This window comes from Pagrus pagrus (assembly GCF_965226575.1).
Source record: "Pagrus pagrus genome assembly, chromosome: 6".
Taxonomy (NCBI): Eukaryota; Metazoa; Chordata; class Actinopteri; order Spariformes; family Sparidae; genus Pagrus; species Pagrus pagrus.
Window position 1 is genome coordinate 21,779,703 of NC_140190.1, and position 8,692 is coordinate 21,788,394.

At 41.5% G+C, this 8,692-nt stretch overlaps 1 pseudogene across 1 annotated transcript; it reads right to left on the reverse strand.

The window, feature by feature from the left end:
* Positions 1-2,108: 2,108 nt before the first annotated feature.
* On the reverse strand, positions 2,109-8,088 carry LOC311258213 (prostaglandin E2 receptor EP4 subtype-like; annotated as a pseudogene). Its single transcript, XR_014624893.1, has 3 exons — positions 8,019-8,088; positions 5,029-6,078; positions 2,109-3,006 (listed from the first exon to the last, which is right to left on the reverse strand). The product of XR_014624893.1 is annotated as a prostaglandin E2 receptor EP4 subtype-like (transcript).
* Between the last annotated feature and the right edge of the window lie 604 nt (positions 8,089-8,692).

Here is an 8,692-nt window from a genome sequence, read left to right on the forward strand (position 1 = left end):
TGATGCACCAAACAGTGTTAATGAATACATGTTTCATATTTTACCTACATTTTCTTGGTTTCTGCCACTTTTATGAAGGTGAATCATTAAACACTAAGCACCCTCAATCAGTTGAGGGGGTGCACACACACGTCTTTAATTTTTTTTACAGTAACTGCTTTGTTCTCACATTTTTATCTACGACAGGTGGATCTTTGTTGACTCAGAAAGCTCATTTTAACACTGTTGCCTCATAAAAAAAAAGACTTAAATCATCATAAATGCTTTTAGAAACAAGCTATTTTCAAATCCTAATTAGCTGATACACATATTTCAATATAAAAAGCCCTTAAATCAACTCATCTGCATATCGGATTGGTGCAACAAATCAAGTGAAATGTGACATATCGTGCATGCCCCGAAGATTTAAAAAAAAGATTTTTAGAGTTTACTAAGAAGTCTGAACGTATCCGCTCATCCTGAGAAATGACGTGACGTGTTAAACGGCAGCGTGACATCGAAAGACAACATCCAAAAAAAAACTATTCAACAAAGAAATAATATTTTCAATGGACTGGAGTTTGATATTCAGAGTTTGTACTCATTTCCCCAAAAATCTGCAAAATGTTCTTTATGTTTTCTTCATGTCGCTCCTCATGTTGCCAAAAGCAGAGTGTATAACCTTTTTAATGCCGATGCACCGCAGGATGGAGGCCTTGTTTGCAGGTGGACAGCATGTAAAAATTCATAAACTCCAACTTGTCACGTGTTGCAGTTTATGAGTTTCTTGATGATTTTGCTTCCAGGGTCCTGCTGGCTGTTTGTTTCTGTGCAGCGAGCGAGCGTGGAGGACTGCTGGCTCTCTCCTGTAAAGCTTTTAACTGGGATGTAAATGTAAATGAAGGGAGGAACGGGGAGGTTACTTTGTAAAACTTGTATAATTATTATTTTTGTGCGTCTTTAATGGATCTTGAGACAGAATTTTTACTTAACCGATGTTTATAGATTTTTATTTATGGTGTCAAGGTACAAAAATGTTGTACAGAGGTGCAGCTATGCACAGTCTCGTCTGCTTATGTTTAGTAAATGCTATTTTTAAATGTTGGGGGAAAAATAAATGCATTATGGAATACTGAACATGTTGAATGTCTATTTGTATTCGTGTATAAGTGATACAGCAGCAGGGTTATGTATTAACTTTAGCTCTGTATTAACATTTGAATGCAGAAAAGATGGAAATTAGAATATTTTCAGTCACACTTTGATGACACTACTGTTATATGCTGTGTGTAATTTAAGGAGAACAGGTGTTAAACATACCTGTAATCTTCAACAAACTGTTGCCCAGTTGGTTCCAGTTTAAATTGTTTTTTCCTCTAGTTAAAACATCTGAACATTCCTGTAACAATCAGCGTGAATGATGTGTAAGAAGAGCACGTGTAAAGTTAGATTTTTCCGTCTGAACCAAATCCTCTGTTCATTAAGTTACAAAGATTAATTGAGCATGTTGAAATCTCAAGACCAGATATTTTTCTCAGGAGCAGAAGGTGAAAAATCCAAAAATGAATGCTGAAAAACAGATTACAGTGTGTGTGAGTGTTATAATCGTAGTTATTATAAGCTTGTCTGGAGTTTTTCTGCCCTCTAGTGGCCAATAATCATCGACTGCAGCAACAGTTTCAGCTTCCACGAGATCGGAGCCCTCAAAATGAATGTAAGCACTTTTTCAAGAGTTGTGACTAACTTTACTAACTGATGTTTTCAATGCAGGGCATCTTTACTCAGACTTTTCATGGAAAGATAGAAATCTGCAGAAGGTCTGGAAGTCATATGAAGAACATCCTAGAAAGAAAGTCCTGCAGAGACTAAAAATAGATGTTTAAAAATGGCTATAGTGCCCCCTTAAGTTAAACCATCTGGTAACCAGTAAAAAGTAAAATATGTCCCTGTTGAAGTATAAAGTAGCATAAGATACTACAATAACAACAGTACTTGAGTTCAGTAGTTACTTTCCTTCACTGGAGATCACAGCAACACAAGTTTCAATCAATGCTAAAACAGTCAAACAACAGAGACGACAGGTTCAAGCTTTAAGATCTTTAATGAATACATAAATCAGTAGCATTTAATCAGTGCTTCATCGAGCTCATGTCAGCGTTTCAAATGTCTCTCCTGACGCAGAAACGACTCCTGACAGAAACGTCCTGTCTGACTCTCTGTAACTGGGGGAGGACGGGGGTCCAAATCCACCTGAACACATCTCAGAAAAATAGCTGTGATGGATCCCACCAAGCTTTTTATGATGTTTTTATGAGCCATAAATGAATCCTGTAGTTTATTGATTGTCACGAACTGGAGGACTGACTGGTGTGGTGGAAGGAGGATTTGTGGTGATGAGGAAGAGAGAGGATGAGGCTGGACGACAGTGAAAGGCACAAACTAAAGACTCGGTCATGCCTCACTGTTGCACTTCTGTAAAAACATCCAAGTCAGAGAGTTCATCTCATCTGTTCTGTGTCACTTCAGATGCGACCAGAGCAGCCCTCCTTTTTTAGATAAATAATCCTACAGGAGCTGCGAGCTGCCAGCCTCTTCACAGTGTTTCCATGTCACTGGCGTTGAGGTCTCTGGCCCTGCATCGAGCTGCCTGCAGCCTGAGTAGACAGCCAACATCCACAGACATCAACATGTCTTCAGTCAAGTCTGACAGAGGCTCTCTGCGTCGTACGGAGTGAATTTGACGGCAGCCGGCAGCTGACTGATGACGTTGACGTTGCACATCAACTGGGCGAACACGTTGCTGTCCGTCATTAGTTGAGGATAAAACAGATTTTCCTGTGGTGAAGGAGGTGAACCGCTGCGAGTGCTGCTGCCATGCCTCGATAAACCGAGTAACCGACGAAACAGAGACCTCCTGAGGAGGATGTAGATCCAGGGGTCGAGGATCGGGTTGACAGACGCTATCCTGATGGCAGCCAGGTCAGCTTGGTCGTCTTTCAGCATGAAGTGGTTGGCAAACATTCGCACCTAAAAGACAAAAACAAGTTAGTACAGCTCAGATCTTCATACTGTAAATAAGAGTTTAAAACACCATCAAATAAATCCTCATTTTCATTATTGTTAAGGTTTACCAGCTCAAAACTCAAGGTCATCATTCCTAAATTTATTACAATTTGTAAAAAGTACCCAAAGGTCAGATTGAGTAAAAGTCTTCCAGTTTTTTTGAGTATCAAAAGTAATTTATGAAAAGTAAAAGTATTGTCAGATCCAAAATTCATGCTTTTTATCATGAATTGAATCAGTGTTTTTTTTTTTTTTTTTTTTTTTATCTAATTGCTGATGAAATGAATTAATTTCAAACGTGCTACTCTCTTGTCAGGGGTTTATTGTGTCAATGAAATGTGTGCAGTTGGAAAAAAAATAGATTTCCCTTCTCAAAATGTTTAGTTCAAACAGCTTCCTGAGGTCTAAAAGGGCAAAACTATCAAGTATTTAACACACAGTAAAAATAATAATTAGAGAAACAATTTTCTAATCATCTTGTGACCCGTCAGATTCATCTTGTGGTGGATTTTAACCCCCCGAGGCTGAAAACCAACAGAATACATAACATGTCTGAGCAGATTATTAATCTGTGTGTCATAACAAAAGAGAGAACATGAGACCAAAATAGCTTGAAACTCTAAACTGACTTTGGTCAAAAATCTGCTGCAGGACAGCGTTACTAACAGACTTCAGCAGTTATAAAGTTTAACTTGAGTCTCATGGCCTCATATCTTTCTCTTATTATCAGATTCTCCTGATGTGTTGGAGGAAAACTGGTGATGATCACATATATATGAAGGATTACCGTGATAATCCACATAAAAGTACTTCTTGAGTATTATTGAGACATCAGTTACTTACTATACTCACAATGTTGAGGTACTTTTACTTGTACTTTTCTGGTTATTGTATCTGACAGTTTTATTTCAGTAAATACAGATTTTACTTATAAAACATGTTATAATCTTGCAAATAATGATGCGTCAGATTAAACTACACCGGGATACAAAAGTGAAATTAACCAATTAAGCATCTAGTTATAATGATATTGTGTTTTGTTAGATTATTTGTTTATTTTATTTATTGTTAAGCATGTTTAGTTTTGTCTAATTAATGTTTTGTTTTGGTAGTAGGGTAACACTGTGAGCCCCCTGGGTTATATAGTTAGAAGGATAGTTGTGGGACCATGATGCACCTGTGTGGGTCTATGTTTTTTTGAGGTTTTTTTCCAGAGCATGAGAGGCATGCAGGATCTCTTTCTGCTTTGCTTGCTTTTTGGATGAATAAACGGTGAAAACCAAAGGGACATTGAACTTCTGTTGCCTGCATACAACACAAGCCTCGGTGCAGCAGCGGCTCTTTGAGCAGCACTGTGAAGTTTGATTTAGATTTTTTTTACATCTACAATAATGCATCAGTGGGGGTAATAATGATACAGTCATACTTTAGATTTTAAATACATTTTACTGTTATTTTACTGAGGTTTTCTTGTAGTAAAGTATTTGCACACTGAGGTACTGCAGATTTATTTAAGTAAGTTAAAGGTGCACGATGTAGAAATTTAAATCAGAAGAGAAAGATCTTTTTTTTTCTGCCTACACAAACTAATAAACAAACTCTCTTTGGTTTCATGACTGAATAAACTAAATGAAGGACAACACAGGTTCATACTGTTTTACTTTGGCGGACCCTGCCACCTTTCTAGCTTCAAACAGTGATCTTGGGACCTTATTTTCCTCTGAGAACAGCTGGTTTATTCAGTTTTGGAAAAAATACATTTTTCTAAGTTTGTATCATTACCTCATTAATATTATACATCTTCAAATTCAGAGTTTGAATTTCTTCTCTATAACTACACAGTGCCTCTGCACAGACAGAGAGAAGATAACACCAGCTGAAGGCATGCCTGTTTCTCCTCATGTCTTGCTGATCCACACTGCACATGTATTTATAGGCAAATGCAAACAGTTTATTTCCTTTTCCAACAATCCCACACTGACTCACCACTAGCGGGGCCGAACAGGCCAGGACCACCACGGATGTCATCACCAGCACCGCGATCATCTGCGTCTCCGCGGCCGAGGACAGAGCCCTCCACCTCTCCCGGACGCTGGCTCTGGTGACGGGCATCTGCACCGTCCTCCGCCGCATCAGCAGCAGCGCTCCGCACACCGCCAGGTTCAGCACGATGGTGCCCAGGATGAGCAGCAGGCTGACCGCGCCGTACTGGATGGAGTAGACTGCGGGCACAGTCTCGTTCGCCGTCCAGTCGATGAAGCACCAGGTGCCGGACGGCTGCAGCTCGCTCCTCGCCATGCCCATCATCGGGAGGCAGCAGAAGAAGATGTGACTGATGTAGATGATGAAGAGGAACCTCTGCGCAAAGCGTCGGTCCACCCCCCACCGCTGGTAGGCGTACGGGCAGCAGATAGCCAGGTACCGCTCCGCTGCCATGGCGCATATGATGCTCAGACCTGTGACTCCGAAGAACAGCAACAAGAAGGAGTCAAACTCGCAGACGTGTGGGTTCTTCAGCACTTGTTGGTTCAGGTAGTTGGCGATGGTGAGCGGACTGGCCAGACAGGTGCCCAGCAGGTCCGTCACCGCCAGACCGCGCACCAGCGTGTAGAAGGCTGAAGATTTGCGCTCCTGTCTCGACACTGAAAGGACGATTATTGCAATTAAATTCCCAATGGCGCCTCCAGCAAACATAACAATCGGCAACGCGATTTCTTTCTCGCTGGACGCTCGTAACGGCTGAAGCAGAGTCTCGTTTGAGGCGGCAGGTCCGTGCGTAAAGTTCGGGCTCTCCATCGCCACACAAACCCACAGGCTGGTGTTGATTAGTGATAGTTCCTTTGGTCTGTTGTGGATTTGGGAATGCATGTCCCTTTTAACCCCCTGCAGCAGAAGATAAGAAGTCAGCTGGGGTATTTTCTCTGGTAGTCTCATCCCCTCCGCTTTCCAGTAATCCAGATGTGGTTAAGCACAGAGGCGGGCTGTCTCCCATGTAGTGACCCACCCCGCAGCCTGACAGCCTGGAAGGGCGGGATGCTGTTAGACAGACAGGGGGGGAAAAATAGGTTTGTTTGTTTCTCTTAATTTCCGCTTCACGTCTCATTCGCTGGTGTTGGCGTCATGGCTGCGCTGCGTAATCTCTGAGGCAGCTGACAGGAGGCCAACGGACTGTCTGAGTGAACATGGAGAGCAGGATGACAGCAGATTATATCAGATGCACCAACGCGTCTTAAGATTTGTAGCAGCTGTTTGAACAACTTGCAAAAAAGGTTTGATGGAGTAAACACACAAAAAACATTTTTACAGTTATTAACCGTGTTTTTGTTGCGTTTGAACGTTTCCATCTTTTTTTTATTTTTTTTATTTATTTTTTTACCTTTATTTAAAGAGGGCAGTGCACATTAATGAACGTAACCGTAAAAGTGCCAGTGTTAGCCAGAGGCTAATTTCCAACTGTAGTCCTCTGGCAAGTTGTTAAAAGCCATTTAAATATACAATGACACAAGGGACATGAAAACACTACTGAGAACAAAAACAACAGACAGACAGTAATACACACAAAGAAACAAACAAATCTCTATTTAAAGGGTCAGTTCACCCAAGTTACAAACAGATGAATCTGCCCCACAAGGAGAGGTTTTTTTGACTGTCCAGCCAAATACGTTAAGTAAGAACAGTGCTTCGGTCCTTATTATTAATGATGCATTCTTTAAAGGTGCCATTTGTAAGAAAAATATATTTTTGAGACTCATTCACAAATCGTAACATAATGACGCTCTGGGATCTGCCAGAGTTACCAGCAACTTGGGTGAACTGAGCCTTTAATGCTCCTCCTCTGGTGTCTTTTCAGGGTGTGGTTGTTGATCGTGTTTCTGAAATGTTTTTCTATCATGTTTTGAGTTTCACTTTGAGTTTCATTTAATGAGTGTGGAGTGTATGAGGGGGATTTCATTTGTTGCTCAAACACACATCAATCAATCACTCTAATAATTATTGTTACTGTGTTGGTTTATCCTCACTGATTGTAAATCAACGGCGCTGATAAGTTTTATTTTCTTGTGTTTCCTCTGCCCTTCAAGTGAAGTCACGTCATCTGAGAGGGAGAGGCTTGCTCATGACAGATAAATGATGCTCATTGTTCATATGAAGTTTGATTTGTTTCAGGTTTGTGGCAACATAATGCTGGCACACACAACCGTTAACCAACCACTGATGAGTGGAGCTCATAGGACTAAAATACTGACGTTGATCTTCAACAGTGGAGAAACTATGAGACAGAGAAACGTTTAGGTCATCACTTCCACACTGACTGGCACTCATTGGGAGTGGTTTTGGGTGTGTGGTTGAGGTGCAGACAGACTTTTGGCTATGAGGTAACGCAGTGGTTCCCAAACTTGGCAATTGTCACAATTGGGGGGCGGCAAGAGTACCAGAGAAAACCAAGTTCCAAATTCTGACCTCAAAGATGCTGAAAGTGAACAATAAAACTCAGCTGACCGCAAAAAAAGAAAAAACAAGGGGTTCACACAATTAACAATGACAAGAAAATGTGGTGTGCCATATCTCAAAGAATGGGCTTCCTCAAGGCTCAATGCTGCTTCCAGACAACTCAGAACTCTGACTTCCTACTAAAACACGTACAAACGAACGCCGCTCAAAGTTGAAATTCCTATTTGTAAAGTCGGGGCAAATCAATCTACACCAGCCTCACGAGGGAGCGGTTGCCTGAGGACATGCAACAATGGCAGCACCCATGGGAGGGGAGCAAGATTATACTTGTATAAGGTTTACATGTTTCCCAGCATAACAGTGCCATCGTTTTCCTCCTCTTATTTGCCAATAGTGCATGGAGGCTGCAACGCTGAGGGTTCAACTGTGTGCACACTTTTTTCTTCTTTTTTTTTTTGCAGTCAGCTGAGTTTTTTGTTCACTTCTGGCATCTTTGAGGTCAGAAGTTGGAACTTGGAAATTCAAACCTTCAGTCTTGACGTTGCCAGCCTCGTCCATGGTGACAGCTCAGAGAGGCCATCAAGTGATGTTTAAAAGCTTTGAACCGACTGTAAAGGTTCATTTATGCTTTAAGCTAGATACGGACGGAGGCTTCTGTCCGTACCTTGCGTTAATCTCGTTCGTGTTTTTGCACTTTTTATGAAAGCATACGGACACGGACCAGTAGCCTACCTCAGGTGATCGTGGGGGACAGCGTAGCAGCATAGCCAATAGCTCAAGTGAGACACGACCACTTTTTGAGGAGAGGTTATGCTAGTTGGTGAGTAGTTTTAAACATCTGTATGATGTTACTTCGCCTGGGCACAGAGACAAACAGTTACTACAGAACAACTTCGAGGAGACTGGATGGGGATTAAATGTGGCGAAGAAAAAGTGGAGGCCCGTACAAGACAGATTTGACGTGCGCCCTCTAGTGGTTGTATTGCTTGACATCCTTGTCAAAGTGAAGGGCGCATGGAAGCATGTAGGTAGTGATGGTTACATTGTTTGAAACGGACGTATCTATTGTGTAAAGGGAGCATAAATGAGTCTTAACCTGCAGCACAGCTGACCTCTGGCCTGCTCTCTCGCAAAATAGGTCACTTGAATATTTCTGCCTCCTTTCTTGATAACTGTGGAATTAAAATCCGGATGATTTCAA